The sequence below is a fragment of the Phaethon aethereus genome (genome assembly GCF_964289735.1).
Source record: "Phaethon aethereus genome assembly, chromosome: 19".
Lineage (NCBI taxonomy): Eukaryota > Metazoa > Chordata > Aves > Phaethontiformes > Phaethontidae > Phaethon > Phaethon aethereus.
The window spans coordinates 6,014,943-6,025,364 of record NC_138595.1 but is presented as its reverse complement, the minus strand read 5'-3'; positions in this window follow the sequence as shown (position 1 = coordinate 6,025,364).

Genomic DNA, 10,422 nt, shown 5'->3' with positions numbered 1-10,422 from the left:
CCCATCTCACGGACCAACTGGGGAGCCCCGTCAGGGAGGCTGGGATGGATCTGGCCAGAAGGAAACTTAATAGCTCGGGTAATTATCCAATTTATGAGGCTCTGAAATGGAGTTTCCAGAGCACGGGAGCCCGGTGCCTCCGCAGCCCCGTCCCGCGCGGCACAGCCTCTGCCGGCGTCTCCGCCATGACCAGCGTCAGCTCAGGCCTTGTCCCCTCGCAGCAGGGCTCTGCACCTGCAGAGCTCTCCCCCGGCGCTTGCTGCCGACCGGCGTCACCCCCAGGAGCAGCAGATTTATAGGGAGAAAGTCAGCAAACGGGGGCTGGAAGTGCTACACGCTACAGAGACAAAGTCCACATTGATGCTTGAGTTCACCCCCAAATCACCTTGGTTTTGCTCTGCTCGTACAGAGCAAAGCAGCCTCAGCGACCCCCATCCCAAAAGGGTCCCCATGAGCTCCCAGGACCGGGATCCTGAAGCCGGGGCGAGAGCCAGACCCCATACAGGTCACTCACCCAGGCGCCTGGCAGCCAGGGACGCTGCCTGCTCTCCCCCTGCACGCTCACGCCGTGCGATACCAACACCGCACGCCGCCGGCCCCAGCTCGGCGGAGACCCGCTTATCGCCCCGCCGTGCCGGCGGCGGTGCGTGCCCTGCTTGGGGCCGTGCCGTGGCGAGCGGAGGGCTGGCAGCGGCACGCGGCCCCGCTGCACCAGGCTGCCGTGAGAGGAAACTTCTGCTCTTCCACAACGCTGCCAGTTTCCTCTCTGTGGGCTAATTTTAACCAACGTGCCGCTGTAGTGCGTGTCAAAAACCTGACCCTCCTCTGACCTCCAACCTCCCACCCCAGCTACTGCCTGTGCAAGGCACCCTCATGCACCAGCGGCCGAGGCTGCCTCCATTGGAAGCTGCCCCCCCAGGACCCTGCGACTCCCCGTACCTGCACCGACAAGGTGGAGGGGGAGAAGCCAGCTGCTGCTGCGCGGAGGTGGTGCGAGCAGAGTGATCACAAGAATGTAATATTTCAGGGAGGAAGAGACCCGTAACCACCGATTCCGCTCCTAAAATCATGTCCTATGGGACACAGGTGAGCAATGGACGAGGTGACGCAGGCTCAGCAGTCCCGGGAGCAGGTCGGGGGACCCCCAACTGCTGGGGACCCTCTTTCCCGGGAGAGCCCTTTGCTGCTTGGGATATCCAGCCAGGAGCAATCCCAGCAATGCAGGAACATTTCCATCCTCCTGGCTCTCCTTTAGGAACGATTCTGCACAGGGGAAAAGTCAGAAGGGAAAAGAACAAGAGCAAAGCGGGAGTGGCCGTCATGGGAAACATCCCTCCTGAGCGCCCCGGGCTGCAGCAGCCCCAGGGGAAGTGGTGGAAACCTCACCGCCTGCTTCATCCCCAGCTCGATGGGCTAACGCTGCGGAGACCCGGCCTGACTCACACGGGATGACCTTAGCCCGGGGATTTTCCAGTCCCGGTATCTGCAGTTCCCTTTTGCCCAGGCTGCTGGGCGAGCGAAGCTCCCGCCGCTGCCGGCACCGCTGTGGGGATGTGCCTGCGGCAGCACCGGCGCTGCACACCGCTGCCAGCGGCCACGTGCCGTGGAGGCCAGGATGAGGCTGGCAGCAGCAGCAGCGAGGAAGGGGACGCAGGAACTGTCTGGCTAGATGGGGAAGAGATGTGCACCCCATCCTGCCACCATTCCCAAGGGGTTTCTCAAGACACCTCTAGAAATGGAAGCCATCGCATCTAGTTTAGGACTCATGAGGTTTTCACGTATGCGTGAAGGGCTGGGCGCTGACACAGCTGCAGCGCAGCCATCTCTGCACAGCAAAGGCTTAAATCTCGCTGTCAGAGCCTCCTGGATTGGGAACGATCAAGCATATTGCAGAAGAGCTCTCTTCACCCATGGCTGGGGCAGGGGACAAGGGCAGGTGGGTTCGTTCCTTCCTCCCCAGAAGAAGAAACAAGTAGGAAACACCAGATTTCCTGCCAAGCCAGCAGAGCCCAACGCTTAAATTCAGCTCATCTGCTGGGGAGAAAAAGAGCCCAACCGAAGGCCCATGACATAATGCCACAGCAACTCATCTCATGAACACATTTTTCCAGCCCACATGAATGAAAAACAGGGAAGGAGCAAACGCTCTGCACACCCCCATCACGTGCAGCCCTGCTCACGGAGGATGCGGCAGAGCCCCGGGCTGCCGGCAGCCGGGTTGGCCCCGCCGCGGGGCAGCCCAGCCTCTGAGATGCTGGGAAAGAAGTGACCTGTGACTTCTTTCAGTCAGAAAAAGAGCACCAGGCACCCAGGTCTTTCTCAAATGGTGGAGAGGGACCTTGCGTGCTGCCAAGCAACCCACTTTTGTCAGAAACTTCCTGTTTCGGAGTGGAAACGTGAGTGCCCGCAGCAGCGCCGGGATGCCCGGGGCAGCGTGGAGGGCTGCGAAGGCGCTCGCCAGCTCACGTGGCGATTTGTCGCGGCCAGAGCGGAGCGCGGTGAGGATGCGGGAAGCTGTGCCCACCCTTCCCGAAAGAACGGTCGAGTACAAAATGACACCGTGTCGATGTATTTGGTGATGTGGCAGCAGACACGCCAGCCCCGGCAGGGAATACAGCCGCCCCGCATGCCCTTCCCCCTCCGACCGTGCAGTGAGACAGCAGGAACTGAAAGCCTGGCTTCAAGTCATCGCTGGGTATTAAAATAGGTCTGACATGCACACAGCCACTCTCAAAGGAAAACTGAAACTGAGAATTGCTGAAGTGGTCTGGTGCCCCCGTCCGTGACCCGGGCTCAGTTCCCCAGAGGTGCGAGCGACCGAGGCATCACCGAGGCTCTCGCCACTGCGGTGCCTCTCGGGGACACGTGGCTGGGGACCAGGCGTGGGGCGGAGGTGGCTTTGGCTGCAGCGGCCCCGATCGCCAGCCTGATTTCATCAGACCGGGAGACAAGAGGTTTCTAATCTCCTGCTAACAGACAGGCTAACCACCAGCTCCCAGCACCAGCCACCCACACCGGGCTGGCGGCTGCTAGGGCACGCTGACGAGGCTCATTAGCGCTCCGACTGCTTAATTCATGGGTCATACATTAACATACTAATCATTGAGTAAGACACAGCAGGACACACATTAACACACACTAACTGCCTGTAGAGACCCACTGGGTTGCACATTAACTGTACCAGCTGTTGGATTTTCAAAGCCGCTTTGCAGTGCCAGTGCCACCGGGACCCCGCGTGTGTCACCTCCTGCCAGCGGTCCCCGGTCTAACGAGGGGTCCCCAGATCTAACGAAGCTGATCTCTATGGCCTTGGCTGTATTGTCCCCCGCAGATAACACAGGCTGAAGGGAAAAGCGTCCCCGCGCGCTGTGACACAAGAGGAGGGCAGAGGACTCCCACACGGGGCGGCCGGCACCTGGCCCGAAGGAGACGCAGCCCCGACACCAGCACGTGTCCTCCAGGAGATTTAAGGGGAGGGAAGGGACTCGCTCCGAGAGCTGCGAGCGCTGTGCCCGGGGGGGACACGTGCACCTGGCGCTGGCGGGGTGACAGCACCAGAAACCAGCCGCGGTCTTGCTTTGGGTCAGAGGCGCGCCTGGAGCCGGGGAGGCAGCCCCTCTGCCCCTGGCCCCGCTGCTCCGCGCACGGCTCTCCCGCCGCTAAGCAAATCGCTGTCACACCCACCGCCGCCTTCAATCAACTTTTACAACTTGTTAATTTTACGCAGCGTCCTAAAGAGCAAATAACTGGGAGGCAGGAATGCAGACTCCTTCAGCTGGTCCAAAGAGCCTCCGGGGGCCAAGCCAGCTGGCCGGGGGGGCCGCGCTCGGCTGTGGGGACCTGCCACATCCCGAGGGGTACTTGGTCCGGAGAGCGCTGCCCCGCACCCGCGGCAACCTCCGGCAACGCCACACTGCTGCCAGCGGTGCACGGAGGGATGCCGGCAGCTTCTCTCTCGGCAAAACCTTAGATTCCGCAAGCGAACAGGAGGCAGCGGCTTTGGAGAAGGCTTTGCTTGGAGGACGGGCTGCCATTGCCGGCTCCGCATTCCTGTGTGCAAGGGGGAGACACGAGCACATCCTGACAGCTGGATTCAGGAGGGGAAAAGGACATGAGAAGTTTGAGTCATAGCGCGGAGAGATCCCATCCCAGATTTGGAGATGGGAACGGGATAGGATCGGGACTCAGAGCCAAGCTCCAGCACGATCCAGCATGGGGATAACACTGTTTTTGCCGCATCAGTTTAAACATGGCTTAACTGAAGTAGCTGAACGATGCTGAAACCGAGTGAGCCCCAAACAATCTAAACCACGCAGCGCCTACATGGCCCAGCTGAAACATCTGCACTGACCCTGCTAAAACATCCACACAGGCCGTGGCTAAAAGCCTCCCAGTGCCCTGTGCTGCCTCCTCCCGTCCCCGGGGAGCCAGCCCGGAGGGCGGCCCGGCCAGCTGGAGGAGGAGCGCAGAGGAAAGCGCTCGGTTTGGTCTCATCCCTTCTGGGTTTTTATCTCACAGGCTCGCACAAAAACTGGGCTGGGTTTAACCCTGGACTTATCACAGCCCAGCTTCTCTGGGCACGTCCCCTGGCCAGGATGCGGCCCGAGGAGCCCCTCGCCCTGCTGAGCCCCAAACACAGTTTGGAGGGGTTTAGCCACCTGGGTAAGGAGGACCAAGGCGTCCGTCACGGCTGGGCAGCAGCGCTCGCAGCTGTATTGCAACCCGGGTTTCTGCAGCTGAGGGCTGACTTCAGCCACAGCTTCTCTCAGAGAAACTTCTGATTTTGACTAATGCCACAAGAAGGCTCGGTGGACGTGGCTCCCACATACCTGCAACTCTGAGTGTGGCCCGAGAGAGCAACTGTGGCTGCAACAGGGCCCAAATCAGGGCACCATTGTCTCTGATGTATCTCACTGCTGCCACGGCTTTGCAGGACCCAGTGCCAGCACGGGCAGCGCCTGGCACCAACCTACCACATCCATACCTGATGCTCCATCACAGCAGAGAGGTGCATCAGAAAACACCCAGGGAAGACAGAGAAGCTCAGAAGAACCACTCCAGTTGCTCTTCCCCATTGCCGCTGCTGAAGAACCACTTTCTCTGCAAAGCAGGGGCTCCCCAAAGAGAACGCGTAGCCGTCTCAGCCAAACCTCTCTCCCAGCACCCTGAGCCTTGCACAGGCATGGCTCCAGCCTCAGCACCGGGACACACGGTCTCAAGACGAGTCATCGGAGCAGATGTGCTCTTGGCCTGGCAAATGCTTCCATCTTTCCAATCTCGACCACGTAGCTCAGCCATAACTGGCCTTTAAAACTGGAAAGCAGCATGGAAAGGGAGCCAACTGTCCACCATCACTAGGGTTTGCCGGGCTAAGACCAGCCTTGCTTGTCCCATGCAGAGATGCAGAGAAGATGCACAGATGATATAAAGGTGAAAAGCGATAGATTTGAGCTGAGTAATCCAATTTTTGCTGTCAGAGATTAGAGGAAGTGCCGAGTAGCCTGCACAGATTCCTACCATGAAGGTCCTCAAACTGTGCCTGAGGCACTGGTACCTGGAGGTACTGTAGGAGGTACAGCTGGCAGCTGTAGGACGTGAAGGTGAGACCCAGAGACGTGGGGGAAGCTGTGAGCAATTCTGGGGCTTGGAGCCTGCTCTCAGCAAGCCCTCCCCAGAGGAGGGGATCCCTGTGCACCAGCACGCCGAGGGAGCAGCCCTCCCCAGAGCTGTCTGTCTGCCAGGGGCCAGTTCTCTCTCCCTGACTGGCACCTAGTGGCTGTGGGGCAGGAATACAGACTGAATTTTTACTGATCAAGGCCCAAAGACACTCAAAACTGTATGGAAACCCCATGCTGCCACAGGTCCCAACCTATGTCCCTGAAACCCTTTGTGCTGCAGCACAGCCTGGCACTGCCCAGCTCCTCCAGACCCTCAACACAGCCAGTTCCTCTCAACTCTTCTCTTCCTTGGTGACAGCTTACCATGGGGTTGGGGAAAGCTGTTTGTCCACCCCAAGATACATCTGGGGGTTCTGCAGGAACCTTTTGTGATTTATGTGGGAGAGTCAGCACCAAAGAAGTCACCTGAAGCAGATGCTGTGGATGGAAAGCTGTCCTTCAGACCCCTCTTGAGCTCCTGTGCCCAGGACAACCCAGAGGTCTGGCTGGAACAACCAGCTGAGGACCAACTGCTCTTCTGAAGTGTGAGGAGCTACACAGCCTAGAGAGGAAGATTTCTGATGGCTTTCAAACCAAGCTTTTCACTTTTGCTGATGCTTGGGAAGACTTGCCCTGATGTCTTATTCACCTGTGTTAAACAACCTTTTTGTCAGTCCCTCTCTCTAGTGAGCAGCAGCCTTTGCAGTAGGATGCAGTTGGCTCCAGGAGGCACCCAACACTTTGTAGGCAGGAGGTGGGTGGTTGGCTTATTTAATTTTACCCCCACCAGCGCATTCCTACTGGGCAGCAGCAAAATGAGAGAAACGCACAACTTCAGCCTGGGTGGGAAGTCCCAGAGAAGACGATGGGGTACAGGAGGTCTCCACAGAGTGATGGAGATGTTTCATCTGGTTTGTGAGTGTGGCTCCTGCCTGGTTCTCATTGTGTCCTCAGGCATCGCTGCCAACAACCCAGCGAGAGCTACGGGCTTCCCCACATTGCAAAACCTTGCCTCCAGTAAGACACTGCAGGAATTTCTACAGGAATTTCCATCAGAGAAACCATTTGCTTCCAACCCCCCCGTGGCCACATGCCCCAGCGCTGGGCAAACCGATCCCCACAGCTGTGAAATATCTGGGGTATTTCTGCTCTCTGAAGCGAAGCCGTCAGCACAGGACCACACGTTTCAACTGTTTGTCAGGAGAACAAGGGGCTAAAAAGATCACAGCTTTGAAAGAGGCCTGTGAAAGACGCAGATGACTCTGGGAGAAACAGCGAGTCACAGCCAGGGACTCCCCATTACAGCCGTCTCGATGCCCTCCTCTCTCCCACCCCAGCTCCCAGCACATCCCCAGACTTCCCGGGGGAAAAAAAGAGAAAAATTCAGGCCATAGAGTAAAGCCAAGCCAAGTCCGAAGGAGCCTGCTCTGCTCTTCCCTTGCAGGTCCTACTGGAACACTAACGAGGGAAGACAAGTCCCTGAAAGCCTGCCCCAAGCCCGTGGTCCCAGGCCGGGGAAGGAGGAAGGCAAGATCCGTATCCCCGGCGAAGCCAATATGGCATCACCGTCAGCTTTCGCAGGGCATGGGCTGTTCTCCCTGCTGCAAGAGTCTCCAGTCTTTTCCTTTTCAGGGACTGGGGGAATTTATTTCCTCTGCCATTTCAGAGGATGCCTGCCTTGCCAGAGATTGTTTTGCAGAGTTAAGAAAGATAAGAAAATGGTTAGCAGGCTCTTTGGTGGAGGAAGGGAGGATTGCTTAGTAAGGGAAAGGGGACTGGTCCGCTCTCAGCAGACACACGCTGCCCTTCCTCTGAGGCCACCGCTCCGGGAGACGCTGGCGTTGGGGACGAGGCTGGTCCATCCCTGCACCTCTCCAACCCGGACATTTCTCGGGGACAACTGCTCGTGGGGCCACGCTGTTCCTGTGCCAGGGCTAGGATCTGGCTCTCCTGGAATTTGGGAAACGCGGCTGACGAATGTTCAATCCAACATCTCGACTGGAAATCTCAATGTGCTCTTGCAACAGTAAGAGCCCTTTTTGCAGGGTACGTGAAAAACAAAAAAAGGCAGGAGCCAAGTCTGGGCTGCGCACGCCATGGGGAAAACACTGCAGTCATCCAGCAACCTCCCCATTTCAGAAAGCGCCTCCTGAGCAGCAGCGGGACGGAGCTGGCCTTGCCGGGGCATCCGCCCGGAGGAAGCCCTGAAGATGCACCACTCCTGCCGAGCATGTCCGTCCCCAGCACACCAACGCATTGCAGCGCTATCGGGAGGTTCAGCTCAGCCCCTCTGGACCCTACACCCACCCCTCACCCAGGCGGATTAACCAAACCAGGGCAGAGCAGGCGTTCTGCTCTCGCCGATGGCATGAGCTCTTTCACAAGGACTTCCCCGTGGAGACAACTGCCCTCTGATTTGATCCACAGAGTAACTCGGTGATTCTTGTCCCACGGGACGAGACATCAGTGTCTGGGGTAGCAGAGGGCTGAGACAGTGGGATGTTGGGTGGTGGAAGGAAAAGAGTTACAACGCAGGAACGGGGGAGTGGGGATGAGAATCTACCATACAAAAATAACAAAAAATGGTGCAGACCAGACCTCACCCATACAACATCCACATGCCCTGCCCACACCATCCACCTCTCGCCCTTCCAGCATGACCTCTGCTACAGACTGCGAGGAAAGCACCGTGTTAGCCCGTAACACCCATGGCATGGTGGACTTCCACACCCAGAGGTGTTAACGGGCCACCGCGTCCCTCACAAACCTGATTTCTGCCCTCAGCAGCAGGAGGGAGAGGAGAGGTAAGAGCTGGAATATTCTGCTTGGTCCTGGCAGAGCCGGTCGGGAAGCCGTTTCTGTGAGTTTACAAAGCTTATACGTTCTCCATGCAGTTCCTGGACGCCTTCCATCGCAGATGAGAGTTTTATGTCGAATTTTAAGTTTGACCACAAATATTTAAACTTCCTTGGACCACAAATGCTGTATCTTCTTTGTGGTTTAGTTGGCACCAAATGAGTATTTACAGATCCCTGTATGTCTGTCTGTCATTTAAATATCTCGCAGAGGTGCCAAAGGCTTCAAAAGCGGAGGGGCTCCTCAGGCAGACCCGTGATTCCCCCTCTCTGCCCTTCTCTACTTGGCGCAGGCGAGGGAGAGGTGCAGACGCTGGCCAAGCCTTTGTAGAGGGCACAGCCGCTGCTGGTCTGAGCATTTCATCCTTGCACTCTATTAAACTTGCTTTTCAGAGAATGTCATCTGAGATCCCACTCTAACTTCCACAGCTCCTTGCCCTGGTGGATATTTGAACTAGGATGAAAGTCTTTGGAATTTTCTCCTCTTCTTTTAGGAAACTTGGGATTTCTGAGTCTACAGGAGACTTGTTTAATAAGAACCACTAAAACCCCCTAAAAGCAGCACAGCTCCCACCTGGCCGCTGCTCGCAGCCTCCCCACGTTTTCACTTCCTCAAACACAAGCAATTCTCAGAGGGTGACAATCCAGACCTGCTGAACTAGGAGCCCGCTCTAAGGAAACTGGCTGGAGTGGTTAGTCTCAGCGGCAGAACGGTACCGAATTCAGGGAAGGCCACTCAGCCAGGAAAACGCAATCAAATAAACACTGTTAAAAAGTCCCTCCTAAATACCCCGTGCCATGGGAATTTAGCATTGCCATTGCACAGAGCTGGATGGGAGCAGAGAGCTGAGAGTCCCTGAGCTGACACCCAGCCGCGTAGGCACGTTATGGGGAGCAGCAGCCCGAAATCTGAGTTAAGGCGTGCACACCGGCTCGAGTCAGGTTGTGTGTGTTTCATTTCCTTCAGACTTTTTAGTCTAGGACACAAATTGGACGCTTGCCGCACCGATTTTAGGGGAACTTCAGAACACGTAGCAGTGTGGTAGATGCTGCTCCTGCAATGCTGCTTTTACCACCCTAGGGACCCGAGCCACCAGCCCGTCGTGGCAGCGCTCAGGGAGCTCTCCTGCACGTCCCTCCATCCCTTGGGAACCACAGAGCAACTGCATGCCCGGGGCAAAAGCTGCAGCGGCGGCTGCCCACATCAGAGGAAACAGATACCTGAGTCAGAGCAATGCGATGAGAAACCTCCGCTCCGCAAACCAGCAGCCAGACTGAGCAACGTCAGCGCCAAGCTGCCCCACCGCCGCTCCGCACGCCCTGCTGGCCCCCGGACGCTGCTGCGGAGCTCGGGCACTCCGGCTCCCCTCGACTTTGGAAGCTAAAAGAGAAGCAGCTTTGCTTTGAACTAACAAGCAGGCAAAGCCCACGTGAAAGGGCAGCTAGCGGGGCTAGGGCTGCCGCGTGCAGGGAGGAGTTCCTCTGCCGGGCTGCAGCTAAATTCCCTTGAAAACAGAGGGTGGGGATACGGAAGGCAATGTAATAACACCAGAAAAATGCCACCACAGCTCGGTCGGCTGCGACACCACAGCCCCAGAGATATTAGCAATACTGGCATTTCCACCCACCACAAGAACCACACTGGCAGCGCGCTCCCGGCAGCTCGGGGCAGGGCGGGAAGCAGCTCACACCACTTCCAGCAGCCACTTCAGGGAGGGACAAACGCTGTATTTTGCTTTACAGTGAAATGCTGCCACTTAGGGGACTCCCGATGACGTTCTCGCGCCTGAGAGCCCATGTCCTCTTCGAGGAGGGGCTGCTCTGCGCGAGACACGCTCCGTTAGCCTACCAGAGAGGTAACTTTACGTACTGGATGCGAGCTCCAGCCTGCGCGGATCCTGCTCTGCCTC